The 24,159-nt window shown below is 42.7% G+C and overlaps 1 non-coding gene across 1 annotated transcript; it reads right to left on the bottom strand.

Moving 5' to 3' along the window:
* Window positions 1-4,934: 4,934 nt before the first annotated feature.
* trnak-uuu (transfer RNA lysine (anticodon UUU)) lies at window positions 4,935-5,007 on the bottom strand. Its single transcript has one exon. It is a non-coding gene; the product is annotated as a tRNA-Lys (tRNA).
* Between the last annotated feature and the right edge of the window lie 19,152 nt (window positions 5,008-24,159).

Here is a 24,159-nt window from a genome sequence, read left to right as displayed (position 1 = left end):
GTGCTTCATCAGAACACATTGCATACAAAGGTCATGTGATCAATACATCACCAACATGAGAGCACACTGAATAGAACTTCCAAACACTCCCACTTGCTCTCATTCTCTACATACCTATTTGCAATATAACATACAGTTACATCCCCGTATCAATCAAATTTATCTCGCAAATATAAAGCGTTCAGGTTTTTCTATCTCATACTTTGTCACTGGTTTAGTTGTCACATCTGCAACCATTTTTGTTGTTGGAGAGTACTCAGTTCTGTTATTTTACCTTCGCTGATTGCTGATCGAATAAAGTGGTACCTAATGTCAACATGTTTACATTTTTTGTCAACAAACAGGGTTTTTGAAAAGCGCAATTGCACCTTGGTTATCCTCAAAGATTTATACCAGCGCATACTGGCATCCCCATTCATCAGTTTTACAAGGTATAGACTTTCTTGTGTGATTGCAGCCAGTGCCACATATTCCGCTTCGCATGTTGACAAAGCAACTGTATGCTGCTTCTTTGACTTCCAGGAAATGAGAGGACCATTTTCAATTAGACTAAAACAGTATCCAGTCGTACTTTGTCTGTCATTTGGATCTGATGCCCAGTCAGCATCGCTGTATGCTGTAAGCTTCAGCTTCTCATTACTCTTCTTGTAAGACAATTCTTGGTTTGATGTACCTTTCAAATACCTCATCACATGCTTTACTGTACTCCAGTGTTGCTCATTTGGTTTTGACATAGATTGAGACATGTCATTAGATAAATCAGACTACCTACTGCTTCACGATACTTTGTGTGGTTTACAGAGTTTCCATCACTGTTATACTCTAGCTTTTGTTCACATGGGGTTGACCTGGATTTACAATTTGACATATTGAACCTTTCCAGTATTTTTGAGATGTACCCTTTTTGACTCATCTTTTAAACTCCATCAATTTGCTCAAAATCAATGCCTAAGAAATGTTTCAATTTACCAAGGTCTTCCATTTTGAATTTAGCTGTCAGCATCCTTTTCACCTCATTTAGTAACTCATTGCTACTTGAAGCAATAATCAGATCATCAACCCAGATTATTGAAACAGAGAGCATCACTCTCTGTTTTGCAGTTTGTTTGCTGTAGACACAAGAATCTGCAGGATTTTGCATAAAGGCATTTTCACTCACGTAATCATGCACTACCTTATTCCAGTTTCTACCTGACTGTTTCAGACCATACAATGACTTGTTTCATTTACAGACATGTTTTTCATCAGTATCTGATTTTACCTCAAAACCTTCTGGCTGTACCACATAGATCTCACAGTCAATTGGAGCATGTAAGTAAGCTTTACATCCATATCGTATAGAACAAGGTCATACTGTGCTGCCATTTGAATCAAGACACGAACTGATGTGATATTTGCAGTTGGAGAAAAAGTTTCCTTATAGTCTCTTTCCATTACTTGACCATAACATTTAGCAACATATCTGGCCTTGTAAGTTTCACTGTTATCTGCATTGTTTTTGATTGCATAGACCTACCTACCCTCCACTGCATGTTTGCCTTCGGGTCGAGCCATCAAGGTGAAAGTTCCATTTTCTTTTAGAGAATCCATCACTTCTTCCATGGCTTTAATCCACACCTGTGATCTAGTTGAACTTATGGCTTCTTTGAAGGTTTGTGGTACATTGCACACTCTGTAACAGTAGTCAATATTAATAAGTATCTGATCATCACATTCAGTATCAGTTAGGTAGTCAGATAAGTATTGCAGAGCTTTCCTGTTCCTTTTGGGGTTGTATCTACTCTGAACATCTTCAGTCTGATCATCATTTTGACTATCTGTAGTTTTGTTTCCACTCTCTTGAGACTTCCTAAAACTTTGTTCAGTGATGTTTGTTGTTACCTTAGATGGTAAACAACTTCTTCCATAGACAACCTCATCTGGTATTTGTGGGTGAGTTTTAGTTTGCTGCTTGACAGCACATTTCTTGAAATTTACAAGCCTGTATTTAAGGACATTTACACACACACACACACACACACACACACACACACACACACACACACACACACACACACTTTCTGAACCGCTTATCCCATACAGGGTCACGGAGAACCACAGCCTAACCCAGCAACTCCAGGAATAAGGCTGGAGCAGGAGGGGCCACACCCAGGACGGGACACCAGTCCGTCGCAAGGCACCCCAAACAGGACTCAAACTCCAGACCCACTGCAGAGCAGGACTCGGTCCAACCCACTGCGCTGCTACACTGCCACGCCTCTGCACCCCCCTAGTACTTTTCCAGTGTCTGTGTAATTAACTAGGTTTGAAGGGCTATTCTTGTCATACCCAACAAATATTCGCTTTTCACAATGTGACTCCAGCTTCTTTTTGTCATGTTTGTATGCATAGCACATTGATCCAAAAACTCATCTTTGAAAGATCCAGTTTTCTTCCTGTCACTTCACTCTGTTATTAAAGCATCTGTTGTGAATTACTGCAGCAGTCATCACAGCATAAGTCCACAATTCTTTTGGTAATTTAGTATCAATGAGCGTGCATCTGGCCATTTCAAACAGTGTTCTCCAACTTCTTTCAGCAGTACCGCTTTAGTGGGGTGAATATGGTGCAGAGGTCTCATGTTTAATGCAATTTTTGCTTAGCAATGACCGAAAATCTGTTGCTGTGAATTCAGTTCCTTATCTGACCTAATGCACTTTACAGTCCTATAAGGAGTAGTGTCTGCTAGGAATTTTTCAGTGGCCTTTACAGTCTCACTTTTAGCTTTCAGGAAGTAAACAAATATTGTGCCTGAGAAATCACCAATAAATACAAGTGCATACCTGTGACCATCTTTAGCCTCTGGTTGAATAGGACCAGCCAAGCCTGTGTGCACAAGTTCAAGAGAGACTTTGGCATGTACATCGGGTTCTCTGTTTCTGCGTTGCACAAATTTTCCTTGTGTGCAGATTTCACAGTAGAGTTTAGACTTGTCAATCTTCCCTTTTATTTCCACACCTTCCACTATATCTGGTAACTTGGAAACATCATCAAAGTTGCAGTGGCCGAAGATTTCATGCCAAGTTTGAATATCATAACAGCCGTTATAATAATCTTCTTCCTTATCTACAGTGTTTAGATAGTACACTCTACTATACTCTTATTTCAAATCTCGTGCCATCTTTGTGAATGAGCTCATCACGTCCTTGTCGAAAATTAAAGCAGCGACTGCCAACGGAGCTTCTGTTAACAGAGAATATGTCTTATGGATACGAAGGAATGTAGTGTTTTCCTCAGCATTGTGCTCACTTGCGTTCCGTCACTGTCAATCAAACATATCTCCAAGTCACCCGAGCATTCCTCAGAGCTGCAATGGCTGTTTCTACCTGAATAATGTAATCTGTAACACTTTCATTTGCATTTTTCTGAATGGATGTAAGTTCTGTGTAAGGGTTTATAATTCAAGGCTTCCCTTTACCTGCATACTAGCCTCTCAGTATCTGCAGAGCCTTTCTTCCTTCATCTGCGGCTTCTCTCATTACTCTTATCATCCAAAAACTGAATCAATTCGGTGCAGGCTTCCTTGTTTTTATCAGTGTTGTCAATCTCGTCTTCATTCTAGCTTTCTCTATCACTTGATGTGGGGACTATCAGTGTGGTCTCTCTCAGTTCCAGCAAACGCAGGTGACGCAAAAACATTGTCTCCCAAAGTTCATAATTCTTTTCACCTCTGTCGAAATACATTCTATTCCATGTGTTATCAACTTCTCTCCTGGGCTCATAACCTGTTGGCAAAGCTATCTATGTGTTAGAGAAGTGGTAAATGAATTATAATTTATGGAGGGAACCAAATCCATGCTCTTTCCTTAAACCGGAAGAACAACATTTACATTCGTGCTTTATCAGAACACATCAAGCGCAAAAGGTCATATGATCAATGTCACCAATATCCACACTGAATCAAACTTAGAACAAAAAGGAGTCATGACTTTCAGTAACAGCCATCCATGTCACATACTGAAATAACGCAACAAAAAGGACAAAAAGAAAATAAAGAGAAGAATAAATAGATGTGAATAAACTCCGAGAGTCACAAAAGTGTTAAACATGCCGGGGAAGAATTAAAATCCAGTGAAATCAGGCTACAGAAATGAAACATTGAAGAGTAAGTGTTTCCAGTGCATCCAGGTGGGAGCCATGACTAGAACCTGAAAAAGTGCAGGGTGATGTATAGCAATTCCTCACATGTGAAAGAGAAGAGAGGGAGAAATGGTAAATAAAATACAAAAAGCTTACAACTCCAAGTATTTCCAAGCGGTCTCCCATCTAAAGACTAACGAGGCCCAACGCTGCTTAGCTTCCGAGATTAGACAAGTTCGGCCGTATTCAGGGTGATAGCAACCATGAGTGCAATGTGCGCCGTACTTGAATTAGAGGAAAAGAAAGTCAAGCGAAGAATAAACGGTTGCGAATAAACTCCTGGGGTCACAAAAGTGTTTAACTCGGGGGAGAGTTCAAATGCAGTGAAATCGTGCTACACAAAGGCTCGGGCTTTGGTCGCATGGAGCAGAATGTGCTTTTGCCCCTCTCTTGTGAAACGCTCACGAGAGTCCAACGAAAAGCGGTCATGACCTTGAGTATCTGCGATCGGTGGACACATTAAAATCGTGCACCAAACTGGAGGAAAAGAAAGTCAACAGAAGAATTCACGGTTGCGAATGTACTGCCGGGGTCACAAAAGTGTTTAACACGGGGGAGAGTTCAAATGCAGTGAAATCGTGCTACACAAGCAAAGCACCAAAGAGGGACTGTTTCCAGGCAATAAGCACACTTCCAGGTGGGGACCCCCATTGTTGAGTACATGGTCACTGCTTACACATTAGAACTTCCATTGTTATTCAAAGGTGACACTACTACCTATACCTTACAGAGCATCAGATCAACACCAAACATTACACCTAGACAGGGACTTGAACCCTGGACCCTCAGATTAAAAGGCTGATGCTCTACCAAATGAGCTACCCAGGCCCTTAGAGGAATTGGGCCTTGGCGTGGTGGGAAGGGCTTGTGTGATCTAGGGGTCTCCAGACCTACATCATCAGAAACACTATGCTCCACCTTAATGTGTAAGGAGAGACCGTGCACTCTCCGACTCAACAGTGGTGAGGAGTTTTTTTTTTTTTTAATCAAAATTTTGTTACTGATTAACTTACTTATTTTTATTTTATTTTTCCCTCTGTTTTGTTTCACACCTGAGGAACCGCTCTCCATCACCCCTCACTTTTTCAAGCTCCAGTCGGGGCTCCCACCTGGAAGCGCGATTATTGTCTGGAAACAGTCACTCTTCAATGTTTCATTTCTATAGCAGGATTTCATTGGATTTTAATTCTTCCCCATGTTTAACACTTTTGTGACTCCAGGAGTTTATTCACAACTGTTTATTCTTCTCTTGAGTTTCATTTCCTCCTGTTTGGTGCGTGATGTTAATGTGTGACATCGATCACATATACGGAAAGTCATGACTGCTTTTCGTTGGACTCTCGTGAGCATTTCACAAGAGAGAGGCAAAAGTGCGCTCCGCTTCGTGCGGCCAAAGGCCAAGCAGGTGCCGCATGCTCGAGCGCTCTTTGCGTGAGCCTTTCGCGGGCAGCAGCTACAAGTAGGGCGCACGCGGTACTCGTGCTCATTTGCGGCCATACCACCCTGAATACGCCCGATCTCGGAACACTGAAAGAAATGATTCTGACCCCTAGTAAATAGTACATACAGCTATTTCGTTTATTTAATAGATTTTAATATGTAATTTAATACTACTTACACTTTTCAATTAACTTAAAAATGTACTGGCTATGTTTAAATCAAGTTAATTTTATTCAATTAATGGTAATTAGAAAAAAACGCGTTCAATGAACTTTCCACATACTGTCCTCTCTGCGCATGTCTATACGTTTTCCCGCTTTTTTATGTCCTTGAGGTGGGGAACTTTGACACCTTCAAGCACTTGCAGCAGTACATTCGGTGTAGCCCTATCGAAGGATTCTCATTTTTGGTAAGGAAGCAATTTGTTGCCACGGATGTGTTATTCATATACATATATTATATATATATATATATATATATATATAAAAAAAAAAATTAACAATAGGGTTCTGTTTACACTTCAAAATCTGATTTATTAAAAATACAGTTATCTAAATAGTATCTTAGTATTACAGCGGGAAATGAGCTTACTTGTGAAGATGAATGGTTAACATACATGCATTATATTAAATACACAGCTGTACCAACGGGGAGATGACTAATGGCTCAGCGGCAGCTCTTCCTTCACCTACCTTGCTAGTGGGTATCTTAACCGTTAACGGGAGGTTAGTGGGGTGTCCTGCAGCTCCGCCATCCTGCTATTTCACCTCTTCCTCTACAACTAGTATATGTATTAACATGGTCGGAGCTGCAAGTGCACTGTTTCTCAGTTGCTTAACATGATGAATAGCAAAGCTCAAAACGTGAAGGCGAATCAAAAGGCTCAGAGAAAGTCTGTTGAAATCAGAAAAATGGAAGCATCCAAAAAGCTCAGTTCATAATAATAATTAGTTTTGCGTTGAGCAGGAGGCAGAATGGATTGAGGAGCACAGACACTGAGTCATGGTAACACCAGGTTGTGAAGTGGTGGGCACAAGAAAACAGGGATGAGATAATCCTAGTTTAGTTAGTAGGTTAATCTTTTTTAGTTCAGTTTTGTGCTCTGCTTTCATCAGAGATTCTAATGTACTATCACACCAAAGTACTACAAGTATTTTGTGTGTGTGATTAGTTTAGCTTTGAAAGCATAATTTCTAAATGCTGTAAAGCGATTTCATAATCACTCATCAGAGAAATATCGCACTTGCTAGAAAATATTCCAGCACCGATTTAAGAAATAAGTTAATAAATAAAATTATTATTGAAAATTGTCTGTTCTCTGCTAGACTGGCATTTGTTGCATGCTTCATATGTAAAATAATGAAAATTTGGACTTAACATCTTCACAAATAAGTTTGTCCTGATCTGATCCGAGTCACAGGCATGTGTTCTGTGTAGACACACAAGTTAGTCATTACTGGACAACTACATTTTTTTGCCAACAGGCTTGCCATTTAGCTAATTCCTGTTCAGTTTTAATTTATTTTAATTGCAGGTTCTTCTCACGTCTGATCTCGGTGTGGAACAGAACTTAACTTTTTGGGGACCCCATATTGGTTTGGTAAGTGCATTTAGCAAACACTTAAAAGCTATACTGATTGCAGCATTTTTTCAGCAGTCATTCAATTTAACCAATGATTTAAACCACAACTACATAGATCTGCAACAGCTATGGATAAATTTCTGTAATTGTGTGGTATCCATTTTTTCTTTCTCTATTGGTACTATGGGTATGGTATGGTAAATGACCATACAAAAAAAGCTAAATTGAAGGGAAAATACATAGGGAAGAAGGAGGACCTTGACACCGGTGCGTCATCATCTTATAATTCACATTGAAGAGCTGTTACATTCATGCTGAAAAAAGTACCGGTACACATTTTACACTTTCTTCATCTTTCGGCTTCTTGCTCGATGTGGTTGTGTGGCTTTATTTTCTCTATAGTATAATAATGACTAATTCCAGCACAGTCAACCTGGCACAGGTCATATGTAGACAGCCTAACTTTTCATGTTTTGAGCGAACTGTTGGGATTTTAGTTCTGTTTACTCAGCTTCATATGAGATTCCATCATGGCCAAAAGTATACGTTACACTGAACAGATTGTATTTATTTCACTGTATACAGCTTTATGTAATCAAAGGTGATGCAGATCTCCGTGCCCCAGAGGTCACTGTAAAAAGATCATCACTAATGTTTCATTTTTCGTTCCTTTTCTCTCTGTTGTTTTGTCTTTGTTGTTTGTCTAGTTTACGTGGCAGTGTAAAGACTGTGGCAGTGAAGTGTCTAGGCGATCAGAACTTCTTTAACATTACAGACTAAAACATGGTCATTTCGGAAAAGGCCATCGTATTGAATGTATATATCCTGATTGTCCATGTATTCATAAGACTTGGAATTCACTCTTGACACATTTGTCGAGGAATCACACTGATACCTTAACGCACTCTGATATAGTTATGACATTCTCCTGTCATGTATGTGGCCGTAGTGAATTTGGAACAGGACGTGACTATTTTGTGCACGTAAGTCATCATCTGAAAAACAATGAGACACTCACTTGTATGTTTAAAGGCTATGAATACAAATCCAATGCGTGTAGCACGTTCAAGTCGCATGAAAGTCGGAAGCACAGCTTTACATTCAGTGGTAGATTTTAAGGTTGGTGTAGTCCAAGGAACGTTTGTAGGGGAAACTGAGAAGAGCCTGGTGTTTCAAATAATGAAAAATTCTGTGATGAAAGTCAGTCTGATCTGGATTTAAATGCATCAAAATATCCACCAGATATAATAGAACAAAAAATTGCGGCAGTGTTATTAAAGCTGGAAAACATTTTTCACGTGCCAAGTGCTGCAGTTGATGAATTGCTGGATGAATTTCAGTATTTGTTGAGCACGGCATCTTTGTGCAGCACAAGAAATGTAATACATAACGCACGAAGTGGTCACAGTCTTCAAGTTGACCAGTCAGTCTGTCATGGTTTTGTTCCACACGATGACAGACTCAAGTGCAGAAGTCTTCAAAGCAATGTTTATTTTAGCAGGCAGACGAAATCCAAAGAGAAGTCGGGGACAGGCGAAGGTCGGGCGATCGGCAAACAGGATACACAGGACAAGGCGATAATCGTGGTCAAAGAATAAGCAGGCAAAGGTCGAGGTCAGAAGGAGTTACAGGATACACAATCAGTAATGCAAGAGAAGTCGCTGAACAAGGTTCCGCATTGTCTCCTCCTCGGTGTCCCTTTTAATCTTCTGTTCCATAAGGGAACAGCAGGTGTCGTCGATGTGCTGGCTGGTGGAGACGTGACACAGTCACTAATGAACTTACATCTGTTCTCTGTACATCAAATCCTGTGCATAAGTCAATTGAAGAAGGTTGTCCTTTAGCAACATCCTTCAAGCGCAAACAACACACACACACACACACACACACACACACACACACACACACACACACACACACACACACACTTTCAGAACTGCTCATCCCATACAGGGTCGCGGGGAACCGGAGCCTAACCCGGCCAGAGGGGGAGGGGACACACCCAGGACAGGACACCAGTCCGTCGCAAGGCACCCCAAGTGGGACTCAAACCCCAGACCCACTGGAGAGCAGGACCCGGTCCAACCCACTGCGCCACTGCGCCACCACACTCCCCGCAAACAATACTACAAAGACAATTTTAAAGTTGTGGAACCCATAGAATATATCTTGGATGGCAAAGATTAAAAAAAAAAAAAAAAAAAGACTATAGTATGCTTCATTATTAAAGTTTTTGCAGCAGCTTTTCACTGATGATCACATCCTCAATAAAGTGTTAGATAGTCATCTCATAACCGAGGTTGCAGGAGAAGAAGGCATATAGAAGTCGTTTCGAGATGGTCACTTTTTTAAAGATAATCCTTTTTTCTCAGGAAGTGACTTGCGAGTGTTACTAAATTTGTATGTTGATGATTTCGAAATTTGTAATCCACTTGGCACATCTTGTAAAAAGCACAAAATCTGTGCTGTTTATTGGAATCTCTGCAATTTACCACCTGGTTGCCATTCTTCGTTGTCCTCTATTTATGTGGCATTACTCTGTAGGTCTGAAGATGTGAAGAAATATGGCTATGAAAAGGTCCTAGAGCCCTTGTTGCAGGATCTTGTCATTTTGGAAAGTCAAGGTATTTTTATTTCACACCTTGGAGATTTTGTTAAGGGCACAATACGGTGTGTCATAGCGGATAATTTGGGCGCACATGGAATTGCTGGATTTCTTGAGAGTTTCTCAGGTGACTACATTTGCCGGTTTTGTGTGGCACAAAAGTCTGAAATTCAGGAGAAGGAAGTGAGTTCAGGCATGTTTACTCTCAGAAGCAAAGAGATGCATGAAGTGCATGCAGGTCAGCACAAGAGAATGCACAACCTTGTTACGGTGTTAAAAGGCAGTGTGTTTTCTCTGCACATCTTTCTCATTTCAACGTCTGCACTGGCTGCCCACCAGATGTTGCACATGACATCTTTGAAGGCATATTACCAGTTGAACTGGCACACTGCCTGAACTTGTTAATTTCAAAAAAAATATTTCACACTTGGGTGGGGGCATGGTGGCACAGTGGTGCGGTGGCACAGTGGGTTGGACTGGGTTCTGCTCTCCAGGGGGTCTGGGGTTCGAGTCCTGCTTGGGGTGCCTTGCGACAGACTGGTGTCCCGTCCTGGGTGTGTCCCCTCTGGCCTTATGCCCTGTGTTGCCGGGTAGGCTCTGTGACCCTGTATGGGACAGGCAGTTCAGAAAGTGTGTGTTTCACACTTGACATTCTCAATGAGTCCATTTGGAAATTTCCTTATAGATGGACAGATAAGAGCAACTGTCCTCATGCTATTCCCAGGAGATTCCTGCTTAACAAAAGCATTGGAGAAAATGCTCACGAAAATTGGAGTCTTCTGAGGTTACTCCCATTTTTAGTTGGACAGTTGGTGCCCTCATCTGAGCCAGCCTGGCAGGTTATTTTGGACCTTAAAGATATCGTTGAATTAGTTGTTGCATCAGTGCACACGACACAATCCATTGCTTTCCTTGAAGCCAAGATTTTGTGACCATAGAGTTAGGTTACAAGAGGTGCTTCCGGGTATAAAGCTGTTGCTAAAACATCATTTTGTGGAACATTATCCACAGATGATCAGATGCTTTGGTCCGCTAGTTGGGATGTGGACAATGAGGTTTGAGGCAAAACACAGTTTGTTCAAGCAAGTTACTCGTCACACACGCTGCTTTGAAAACATACTCTTGTGCCTGGCGGTGAAGCATCAGATCATGATGACATATCACTTGGAGTCAGCCACAACTGAGAAGTCTGGCTTGAATATTTCAGCTCTCTCAGCTGTCTCTGTTGACATTTTGCATCAAGATGTACAAAAGGTTCTGCTGCTGAAATACCCTGATTTTACTCACATTCAGCTCACAACGAATGCATCTGTTAATGGAATTAACTACAGGAAAGGTATGGCTCTGCTGGTAGCTTGCCAGAGTTTGCAGAGGTTATTCAGATGGTTGTTGTGGAGAAGAGCTTGAACTTTATTGTTAAAGCGTTGGGTGCTTGGTATTGGGAGCATTTTAGGGCATTCAAGTTGTGCCCCCCATCACAAGTTTCCGTCACTGAACTTGGTGCCTTGGGAGACCACTACACCTTGGCAGATTACTGGATTGGAGGCTGGCGAATGGTGACACTTAAAAGATTCATACACGTACAAGGTCAGATCATGGTAATTTATGTTGTGTTCATTAATCGCATGAGTTGATGCAATAATATACTAAATATGGTAACAAGAGGGTTACCTAACATTTCTTGCCAGAGGACAAATTTTGTTTTCAGTAAAGACATAAAAATAGTCATTGTAAGAATTCTGAGGGAAGATATCCAGTCCCCTATCTCTCTGAGCTAAATTACCCTCATGTCGCCATTTACTATAGAAATGTGCATGTTAAGGAATACATTTCTGAAGCATAACAAAAATAATGGTCAAATCTGTTTGTTAAAATAAATGATGTTCAAAGGAAGAACTACCACACACACACACTTTCTGAACCGCTTATCCCATACGGGGTTGCGGGGAACCAGAGCCTACCCAGCAACACAGGGTGTAAGGCCAGAAGGGGAGGGGACACACCCAGGACGGGACGCCAGTCCGTCGCAAGGCACCCCAAGTGGGACTCGAACCCCAGACCCACCGGAAAGCAGGACTGTGGTCCAACCCACTGCACCACCACACCCCCAACAAACAAAACAATTTTTTGGTCATTCCGCTGAAAGAAGGTATTGGCAAAATTAATTGCATTTTAACTGCAGATTAAAATTGTGTGGCAGTATTCTCCTGCTGTAACTCATACTAAAGTAATTTTAATTTCTAATTTTATTGTTGTTTAAGTTTTTTTTTATTATTATTATTATTTTATTTTCCCCTCTGTTTCTAGGTGGGCTTCCAGGTGGGAGCCCTCACTGGAGCCTAAAAAAGTGAGGGGTGACAGAGAGCGGTTCCTCGCATGCAAAACAAAACAGAGGGGAAAATAAAATAAAAATAAATAAATAAGTAAATAAATAATAAAATTATATATATTGTTTTAGGGGTGGTGGTGGCGCAGTGGGTTAGACTGCAGTCCTGCTCTTGGGTGGGTCTAAGGTTTGAGTCCTGCTAGGGGTTCCTTGTGGTGGACTGGTGTCCCGCCCTGGGTGTGTCCCCTCCCCCTCCAGCCTTATGCCCTGTATTGCTGGGTTAGGCTCCGGTTCCCTGTGACCCTGTATGGGACAAGCGGCTCTGAAAGTGTGTGTGTGTGTTGTGTTTTTTAAAAAAAAAAAAAAAAAAAACTTACAGCACCTGGTATTCCCAGGCAGTCTCCCTTCCAAGTACTAACCAGGCCTAACCCTGCTTAGCTTCCAAGAACAGACAACTTATCAATTGTCTATTTCGGGAATTTTCTGCTTAATTTTTTTGGACCACGGTTAACCACAGGTAACTGGGAACTGCTGTATTGTTTCTTTGTGGTCAACGAACACAGAGCAGAGTGTCCAGAGCCAGACAGAGCGTGGAGTCACACACCAGTTGCTGAGATGGCGTCTTTGGAAAGAATGGAATCCTTGTTCGATGCAAGTTCTATCCTGAATGTATCGTCTGACGACACACCTGTATGTTGTGTAACATGTTTTGTTTGGTTGCACCTGCTGACATTGGAGAAACATTTCATTTGCTTGAAATGCGTAACAAATAATGACTTGGTGCGGAAAGTCCGCGATTTAGAAAAGCGCATTAAGAATTTGATTTCTATACGAGAAACGGAGAGTTGGTTGGACTTCTGTGGTGTTGAACTCGGCGTCGACCCTTACAGGCCCCAGTACAGCTAATGAGAAGCCAAGTACTCCAGAGCGCTCTCACGGCGACTGGGTTACGGTTCGGAGTAAGAAGTCGAATAAAGCGAAGCCTAAGCTACGGGTTCCTGGTTTGGGTTCTCCCGTCCAAACCCAAAATAGATTTTCAGCTCTAAGCAGTTCACATAATAATAATAATGTGCTCATTTTGGGATATTCGGCTGTCCGAAATGTTAAGGTCCGGGGGCCTGGGAATCTAAATGTAAATGTAAAGGTGAAGTGTTTCCCACGCGCATGTGTGTCCAACATTAAGGCTCGTGTCAGTTCTCTGGCCGATAATGCCGTGTCGACTATGATGGTGCATGTTGGTGGTAATGATATTCGTTATCAGCAGTCTGAGGTGTTAAAGAGCCGATTTATTTCTATGTGTAACGAGGCCAGAAGGAAATGTCGTAATCTAATAGTGTCTGGTCCTTTACCTAGACTCTTCATGGGGGACATAGTGTACAGTAGATTGGTGTCTTTTAACAGGTGGTTGACGACGTGGTGCCGCTCCGATTGTATATCATTTGCTAATAACTAGGATGATTTCTGGGAATGGCCCAGGTTTTTCACGCGTGATGGTGTACACCTCAACTGGAGGGGTTAATTTGTTCTGTCCCAGAACTTGGCCTGCAAGTCGGGAAAGAACAATGAAAAGCTCTTTCTAAACTCTGTAGCAATTAAAGACAGTAGCTGTCGAGTTAATCTTCCAAAACTTCAGTGTGGTTCTGTGATTGAATGTTAATAATGCTAGCTCATGAACCAGGTCCCTCTGTGAGACTTCTGTGTCAACAATCCCGACGGCCCACTTTTTTAAGAAACCCTTACGCAACATTCTGCACACAAAAGAAACGAGTTTATCTCTTCTAACCCCAACCCCTAACCTTAACCCTAACCCCTAAACAGATCTCTGTTTTCCTCCTCCCAGGGAGACAGGGCCCTTCTTCATACCTCTCACACATATGCATATACGCATAGAAACACACACACACAGCTTCCTTGAGAGTAAAGAAGGTGGCCCACAGCTCTCTATCCCACTATGGGTGGGACATAGCCCTTTTTCACACCTCTCTGTCTCACACACACATACGAACACACACACACATACACCATGGGATATAAAAGACTGCATTGCCCCCCTAGGCAGCAGATTCTTCTCTGAAGAAGCACCAACTGGGTGCGAAACATTAGGAGTCCTGCTTAACCTTTACAAAAGCTACATTGAACATTAATATCTGCTCTGAATAACAACCCAACAAAGTGCTCAGTGTGAAAACCAAGGCTCCGCCATCATCAAATGGCAACAACTAGATATTGATGAAAAGACACTACATCAGCAGAGTTGTTCCTGGGACTTTGAACAGAACACTTGTGCACAAAGTGGCACCAACAACGGAGCTGGAAGACTTGGGAACTCGTTTTAAGCAAAGGTACATGCTCCTTACCGCATGCAAAGGGGACACCGACAGGGATCAGAGACAAGCAGACGGACAGCGCATCAAGGAGGGACAATCTGGAGACCAGTGAGGGTCGGGACGGACAGGCACGGGACCACGCATTGAAGGAGGCAGCGAAGGCACGCTTGGACACACGGGGATTACAATCTCTTCTGGTGGACAAACCGACGTGGACCTGCTGAGAGAGAACCCCGGGTTTTCGCGGATTTCAAAAACCTCCAGGCGCTGCAACAGAGACAGAGGGGTAAGACTGGGGTCCTTCTGTACCTGGCGACTTTCTGTATTGTCCCTCCACTGTTGATGGGATTGTATACATTGCTGTCTGTAACACTCTGGATATTTGGGCCCAGCATTGTGTTACTTGCTGAAATTTATTATTACTATTAATAATAGTATAATAAAAAAAAAGGTAAGCTTGCAGAACAGATTTAATATTTTAGCGCAACAAAGGCACATGGCGGGGGCAAGCAGTCTTAAAGATCATAATGGGCACACACTTCATACCACACACCCCACACTAAACAAAACATTAACCAAAACATACTACAAATTAATACAGTCTGTGCACCACTTGATCGTAATAGAGGGATGTCTTAAAAAGGGAGATTTTCCTAAAGGCATGATGAGACAGGTGAACAAATTAACCCAATTCATTAAGCCTTCATCCCCAAAAAACATCACATCACAGAAAGTGCCAAAGAATACGGAGGCCTGGATGAAAAATAACATACATATCCTCCAGGCTCATTATGAAGGCATAATACACACAAAAACCCACTTCTGACTTAGCCAGTGAGGCAGAATGGGAGGTGGCGGTGAAGTGGGCTAAGAGTAGATACAGACACATATTAGAGGAAAAAACATTGACCAGAACGAAACATATCCTGAGTCTTAATAAACGAACAGAAAACAGTAAGGAAAGAGACAGGGTCAGAACAGTAACCTGTCTGGGGCTGGCAATCAGGTACCGGACGTATGCACAAGTAACATGGAACAGAACAGAGGAGGAACGGGTAGGACAGGTAAAACACAAGTACACAGGGAGGCAGACAACCTACCTAGGGCTCCACAGGACAAACAGAGCAGGACAAAAAGAAAAAAATAAACAAAACAAACAGAAAATGGCTACAGTGAAGTAAATAAATAATGTCAAAGGGAAGGAGACGGAAGAAACAGGCAAGGGAGCGGGAGGAAAGGGGCAGAGACGTATGTGACCTATACAAACCAACACCAGCGTAGGGTCCCAGGAGGGAGCAATAATCGAGGCCCCCCCAGAGAGCGGAACTGTTATGGAAAAACAGACAAGCAGGGAGGGAAACAGACAGACTACAGTGGAAGGGATACAGAATTCACTGAAAGTAGAAAAGGCCATAGATGACAGTACAACACTCAATACGGAAAGGGGTATGGAACAGGAGCAAGCAGAGTACATAAGAAACATGCACAGGAGCCGGAGCCCCCGGACACCTACACGACACTTGTCCACGGAAAGGAAGATTGCAAAGTGGGAATTAGAAGTGAGGGAAGCGACCGTAATTATAGGGGATGAAAATATAGGAAGAATCGCGGGCACCATGCCGAACGGGGTTCAGGTAGACAACTACCCAGAGGCCAACTTCTTTCACATAGCCAAAATGTCAGAAAAAACAGACGTACACCTCCACACACAACAGGTGATATTAGCTGCAGGACTTTCTAACCATCTGCAACAAACATACAAGACAGCTATCAAACAATTACAGCACATGTGGAGGGCGGCAAGGGAAACTTCCCCGAATGCCTCCATACACACGCCCCTGGTACAATACTCAGACATGTTACCCCGGGAGCAGCAGAACACACAGGACGCCATCAACAAAGACATTGAGCAACACAGAAGTTCATTACCGATGATCAACAAACTTCGATTTAAAGTTGATCATCTTAACGTAACGGTGGACAACAGAAACAACGGGTTTGATTGTCAGACACTTGCTGGACCAGTTAAACTTTTAAGGGTGGAGACGTGTGACGAAAACACAAAGCACACCAACATTGTCAGCTTGCCCAGAACTTTCACCCTGACAAAGAACTTCTGGAAAGAGGCCTCACTTTCATTCCCACACCAGATGGACCAGACTTGGGGGAACTCCTCAGGGACATTCATTCATACAGCAGAAAATTAAAACTATTAGACTACTTCAATTTCCAACAAAAGAAACAGCTAACCTCATTTACGAAATCATCTAAATGGGAACTAAATTTGAAACAAGTCAGTCCCAATATTCAGAAACTAATCAAAAACAACAATAAAACAATACGATCCATCACATACACACACAACCAAAAACATAACCTCAGCCCACCCTTACGGGGGGGCAATAGAGACACTAAGGAAAAACAAACACATAGTCATTAAACCAGCAGAGAAAGGTTCTGCAGTCGTAATAATGGATGCACAACAGTACAAATACGAGGCCACATGACAACTAAGTAATACGGAACATTACACTCCGCTCCCGCATCCATTGGGACCAGAAACAAGTCAACGAGATTTTAACACAGTTACAAATCAAACAGTACATAACAAAGAAACAAAAACATTACTTAATGGGACCTGAAGCTCCGTGGGCCCGAAATTTCTACCTCCTCCCAAAAATGCACGCAGACCCTGAAACATGGACAGTCCCGGGAGAGATCCCTAAAGGAAGGCCTACAGTGTCAGACTGCAATAGTGAAACGTACTATATAGCAGAGTACATCGGCAGCTACCTGAACCCTCTGTCCCAGCTACATCCCAACTACCTGAAGGACACATACGATTTCATTAGCAAGCTGGAGAATGTTTCCGTTCCAGAGGATGCAGTTTTATTCACTGTTGACATCAACAGCCTGTACACAAACATTGACACCGATCTGGGCCTAGAAGCGGTAAGGAGACTCTTCAACAAGTATCCAGACCTGAGTAGACCAGATGTGGAAATACTAAAACTACTGGACATAAGCCTAACCAGAAACGATTTTGTATTTGACTCCAAAAGCTATATACAAATCCAGGGCACAGCAACGGGCAAGAAATTTGCACCGGCCTGTGCTAACATATATATGGCAGACTGGGAGCAAACATGATTTGACAAACGCCCAATCAAACCACTTCTCTACTACTACAGATATCTAGATGATATTTTGGGGCACGGGAGAAGAAAAAAAAAAAACATTTGGCATTGCCATCATACGGCTCCATGACGCAAGACCAGGCGGCTTAATTTCCTCTGTCAACCACAGGCTGTCAACATGGCTATTTCACTGAGGTTGTCAAGTGATGCATTTGCATTGCATAAGTACTCTGAAAGAGTCCACCGAACTGAAAAGAACAATAAAAGCGACAGAAATAAATAAAAACAACAAGAATGAGTTTAAAAAAATTTATTTCCACAGTTGTAAGCAAAAGCATTTTGTGCAACAATTTTGCAGTAACACAGACCACTGCTAGGAAATTTGGCCACTGAAATGTTTATACAATTTTGGTGTAAATTACATTACAGAAAGTAACCAGGAGACCAAAGTTGTAAACATAAAATAACATCCAGGCTTCCCAGCCTGTCCAAACCCTTCCCAGTATGTTTGGGTCTGTGGCCTGGTCCAGCGGGCAGTCAACCTGGGTTTCCACGGACAGCTCATCATCTGCCTCGCGGGCTTGAATGTTGTGCTCCACCTCTCCTCGTGCCACTGCCAACGTACCTTTGCAAGCCAGATCCTTCTCGAAGCCCCGCTGTAGCTCTTCACTTTAAAGACAAACACAACACAATGTTCTTCACAATTTTCATCTACTTCAGGTTCAGGTTTCCAGTACTTGCACTTTGGTAATACTGGATGGCCAATATGTATGTTTAGAGTGTTGAGTTATGTAAATATGCTAATGCTAATGTACAATTAAAACTGATACACTGTATAATAATGTAACTGAATGCAGAAAACTGCTTAATGTGCTACTGTAGATATTTAGCGACCCGTGGATTTGGATAATTTGGGATACTCAATGTATTCGGTTTACAGCTCTGATCAGAGTATGGTTGTTCCTTGAGTGCAGCCTTTCAATTAAATTCATATGTGACACATTTCAATTCTCAAAGAGACTCAGATGATGGACAGCTACATCCTGCTGCCTTTGGACCCAAAGGTGCAGGCTTGATTCCCACCTCCAGCTGTAGTACCCTTGAGCAAAGTAGTTAACCTGAATTGCTCTAGTAAAATCACGCAGCTATATAAATGGGTAAATATGGTAAGTCAGTTTGGAGAAAAGTATCAATTAAATGTAAATTTAAAAATACATACTATTAAGAAAAGCAACTTAATACCATGTACAAGTGTCCCAACTAGTAATTCAACAAATGAACATGCCATGTTATGACAGCGGGGTTTACACCCTCCAGCTTCCTTGTGGGCAAAGTTCACCTTTTGCACAGGGTACCAATTCACGTCTTTGGTGTTCACGCTCTGTGTCCATGTGCCCCCTTTTTTCACCAGTTTCAACTCAAAGTTCTAAGTATTGCAAAGAATCCTTTAGTAGGGCACATTTTGAAATATGTGACATCACAAGGACATCACTATAAAAGACTCAACTTGGTATGGTGTACCTTCCAGTCCAAAGAGGGTGTGAAGGTATGGATGACGGATGGAGGCAGCAGTGGAGAACTGAAGTAGTTGGACCAAGAAGATTTATTTTTCTTTACTTAAAAGATGTTCTTCAAAACACATTAACCCCAACCAAATAGAAAAACAATCATTAAATTACAAAAGAACATAAGGCCTATGAGCCATGGGCTTAACTTCTTGCACCAACAGCAATACACAGCTCTCCTATTTGCTGTGTGAGTGCCTGCCTACCTGAGTCTGCATACATTTGCAGCAATTGGCCACCCTGACTAGTGACCTAATACAAGCTTATATAGCAGTAACTCTGCCCTTCTGGCTACATCATACAGCCTCAACTATTCCAAAGTGCATTTCTCCCCAAAAATAACTTCCAACATAAATACAAAAACATAAAAGCCATACAAAACATTTTTCTACTATAAATATCCCTATGTTACAACTTATAAAAACATTGATCCCATTGCACAGTAAAACACCCCTGTCAAGTTAGTTGTGCCCAAGGACTCCCACCTAAAAATACCCCAAATGGTTCATTCCATCTGGTTTGCAATACAAAGTACCGAACACCACAGAATGGTAAGAAAAAGGATTACAGAAACACACACTGTCTGAACTGCTTGTCCCATTTAGGGTCACAGGGAGCTGGAGCCTAACCCAGCAACACAGGGCATAAGGCTGAAGGGGGAGGGGACACACCTAGGACAGGACGCCAGTCTGTCGCAAGGCACCCCAAGCGGGACTCAAACCCCAGACCCCTCGGAGAGCAGGACCCAGTCCAACTCACTGCACCACCACACTCCTTGTGGTTACAAGAAATGATTTTTGAAAACAATAAACGTATTTACTTTTAACAACCAAATGCATATACCTGTCATACTTTTATGAAAAGAAAAAAAAAAAGTTTATGTTAATGACAAACAAACAGATATCGGTAGGCCTTTCCTGGCACCCAATCTAATTCAAACCAAAAATTTTAAGTGCAATATTGGACCAAAACAAGCAGTGTAGCAGCACAAGGTAAAATGCATGTGAACAGGCAACAAGAGCAACAAGGTTCAGCCCTTCATTGATGGTATTTTGTCGGCATCTTACTGATTCCTTGGTACCAACATGCCTGTCACAGCTCAGCATGTGACAGAGGGCTCTTTCACAAAGGCAGGACTCACCCGGTAGGCCCTGAGACAGTGGACCTTGGTGCTTTGGATGAGGCTAGACTCACGCATGGGCTGCATCAAGCTGAGGAACTGCCTGTTAAGGCGGAATGGCATCATCTCTGGCACCGGGAGAAACTGCTCAGGGAAGAAGAGTTTTTGCTTTATTAACCGCATGATATACTATAGTTCATAAAAACTATCATTTCTGTTTAATGAGATCAACACGCTATTTTAACACACAGGTGCTTAGCGTAACTCTCAATGACTGCATACAGTGCCGTACCGGAACTTAAATCCTCTACATAATCATCTAGCGTAGTCCCCTTGGATATGTTCCGAGGCCCCCAGCGGAGGCCTGAAACTGCAGATAGTAACGAACCCCATATGTACTAATTGAGATTCTACTGAGTGACGAATTTGCGGGTATTCGATACAGCGTGGATACACTGGACAAAGGGATGATACACGTCCCGGGCAGAATGGTGTGAGATTTCATCACGCTAGTCAGACCGGCATGCAATTTTAAACTAATCAATTGTTTATTTCTGGAATTTTCCATCTAACATTTTCGGACCATGGTTAACCGCAGGTAACTGGGAACCGCTGTATTGTTTCTTTGTGGTCAACGAACTACTGCATAGGTAGCATGTTTACTAAGAGAGAAGAGTTATGGGCTGAAGGTAACTCATTAACTCCCCAGTGTGGCAACACCACGGAAGGATTAAGAGCTGTACATGGAACATCGGTCTTTCCGGTTGGGAAAGAACAATCAGAAGCCCTTTCTAAACTCTGTAGCAATTAAAGACAGTAACTGTAAAGTTAATCTTCCAAAACTTCAACATGTGATTGAATGTTAATAACGCCGGCTCATGAACCAGGTCCCTCTGTGAGACTTCTGTGTCAACAATCCAGACGGCCCACTTCTTTAAGAAACCCTCACGCAACATTCTGCACACAAAAGAAACGAGTTTATCTGTTCTTCCAGATGTTTCACTGCAAGATTCACAGCCTTCTGCTAATCAGAGAGAACAAGAAAAATGTAGTTTTGCAGCCTTGTATGGCAAAGGCATTTGGACAGAAGGGTCTATTTCCTAAATCTTAAAGGAGAACAACATGACCACTCCAGTGGTATGTTGACCGTAATCCATAAAACTATGGGTGGGGTCAGAAAAAAAGACTCCAGACACTGGCAATGGAGCAGTGAAAGACACCTACCTGCGTGGCAGTTCCGAAGGCATGACCAAAGTCAATTCCGATCATTCCTCCTGTCTCCATGTTGAACAAGAAGTTGGACAAATGGCGATCTCCGATGCCTAAGAGCCAATGGCTAACACACGAGGGCATGTGACGCCGTGAAGTGGGACCTCAAGAAAAGGAAGGCTTCTGGTGATGTGCTCATCTTGACGAAAGCTCTCCTGAACAATGGAGACACTCAAATCAATGGTCAGAGGCTTACAGATCATTCCGGTAAAGCCCGACTTCTCTTGTGTCTAGAGCTGTAACAGTCTGCCGTGGGTTGGTAAACAGAGTTGGGTTTGGCAAATTGGTGGAAGACCAGAAAAAAGAAAAATGTTTCTGTGAGTGGTTTTGTTTGGCCAGTAAGAAATGTGAAGTACAGTGACAGTGGGAACCATAAACTGAATCATATGTAAAACCACGGTTCTGCATTTCTTCTGATCAACGTCACCTCATCATCCTTTGTATTTAGAATGACTTAAAATTCTTACCCTCATCCCCTAAACCAATCATTATCTGTGCTGGTCCCGTGAATGTACTTAACTGATGTGAAGCTCTTAAAAAAAAGAAAAAAAGTACGTACCCACACTGCATTTCTGCAACTTAGTTTCTGTTGTTACTGGGATAATGTTGAATGCTCACCTTAGAAGATCCTCTGCCACAAGATTCTCTGTTTTCCTGAAATTGGCTACAGTCTCATCTCGTTTGGCTTTCCTTTGAGATATAAGATCATTCAGTGAGAATCAAAACCATAGTAAAATGAAGAGAAACGCCAAAGATCCTGCCAAGGATACACAGCTATACATTTTAGAATACTGGCAGAAGTTTAATGAAGCCATTTAAAATTCTGAACGAGACTTTTTAAAAATATTATTTAAGTCTTGGGGGGTGTGGTGGCGCGGTGGCGCAGTGCAGCAGTGGGTTGGACTGGGTCCTGCTCTCCAGTGGGTCTGGGGTTCAAGTCCCACTTGGGGTGCCTTGCGACTGACTGGCGTCCCGTCCTGGGTGTGTCCCATTCCTCTCCAGCCTTACGCCCTGAGTTGCTGGGTAGGCTCCGGTTCCCCGCGACCCCGTATGGGACAAGGGGTTCAGAAAATGTGTGTCTGTATTTAAGTCTTTTTTTGTTCATCTTTATCAAGAGTGCTAAAAATTGGAAGTTATATGGCACGTTTAAATTCAGGCTCACAAACAGAAAAATTAACAGAAAAATAGTTCTAAGGTGAGGCAGATGACAGAAGGGCTTTGCTGTAGCCATATGTATACTGTATATATACATATATACATACATGTAATATAGCAGCTGGATAGTGTAGTGCTAAGATTGCTGCCTTTCACCTGGGAAAACTGGGGTTTGAATCCCAGTCATGGCCTACCTCCAGTAGGGGGTCCTTAGGCAAGATCTCCTTATGCTTGGCTCTGCCTATCTTGTATATGAGAGCGAAACAAACAAAGAGAGTCATGCTGGCTCGGACGTCGCCTGGATTAACAAGGTCTGCGCCAGATGTTGGGGAACCAGGACATACTGACGATAAGTGGGCTACTGGAACTAGAACAAGGTATGCATGGACAAGAGATAAGAATAGGGAACTGTTGGAATGCTACTACACAAGTAACCCCAGTGAATGGGCAAGGGGGAGTCAGGACAACAGGTCAGGGGGGAGATATCATCATCCCCACACTCCAAGGTTGGGTACCAAGCCCCAAGAACAATGAGCCCTTGTAAGCTGAATGCAAGAGCAGCTGACCTAAGAGATAAGATCATGGCTAAGAAGGACACCTGGAGCCCCTGTGGCTGACTACCAAGACCAAGTGAAGTACCTACTGAAAGTCTACTAGAAGCTGTGAATGCAGCACTATGAACAATCCCTACTGTGACCATCACTAAGACCCACCAGCTGATGTACAACACAGCAACAGTGATCCTTGAGATGCTTGGATACAAGATGAATACCAAGCCTAAGAAGCAGTATCCTCCATGGAAAAGAAGGCTAGAGGCCAAGATCAAGACAGCACTAAGGGAAGTTAGCCAGCTATCGGAACTGCAGAAAGGTGTGATGAAGACCCTGCCTAAGAAGTACAGCAAGCTGTCTATACCTGAGGCCTTAGAAACTGCCAAGCAAAGAGGCACAGCCTTGGCTAACTGCCTGAATAGGTACACAAGAGGGCAGAAGAATAAACCAGATGTTCTCCACAGAACCATCCAAAGTGTACTCTCAGTGGCAGGGTAATAACATGAGAGTGGACCCACCAAGGTTGGAGACTGAGCAATACTGGAAAAACATAGGGGAGAAGGAGGCATCACATAACAACACAGCCCAGTGGCTAGTGGATCTAAGAGCAGACCACAGCAACCTCCCTGAACAGGATCCAGTAACCATCACAGTGGCAGACATCCAAGAAAGAGTCTCAAGTATGAAGAACTGGACAGCACCAGGCCCTGACATAATCCATGCCTTCTGGCTAACTGCACTCCATGAGAAGTCCCAGGATCAAAGTGGGATACATCCCCAAGGGTGGTCGAGAATGACCAAGCTAAGATCCTGTGGGACTTCCAGATCCAGACTGACAAACTGGTAATGGCTAACCAACCGGACATAGTAGTGGTGGACAAACAGAGGAAGAAAGCCGTAGTG

The sequence above is a fragment of the Scleropages formosus genome, chromosome 16, assembly GCF_900964775.1.
Source record: "Scleropages formosus chromosome 16, fSclFor1.1, whole genome shotgun sequence".
Classification (NCBI taxonomy): domain Eukaryota; kingdom Metazoa; phylum Chordata; class Actinopteri; order Osteoglossiformes; family Osteoglossidae; genus Scleropages; species Scleropages formosus.
Note: the sequence above shows the minus strand (reverse complement) of the source record. Positions and strands in the feature narration are given on the sequence as shown.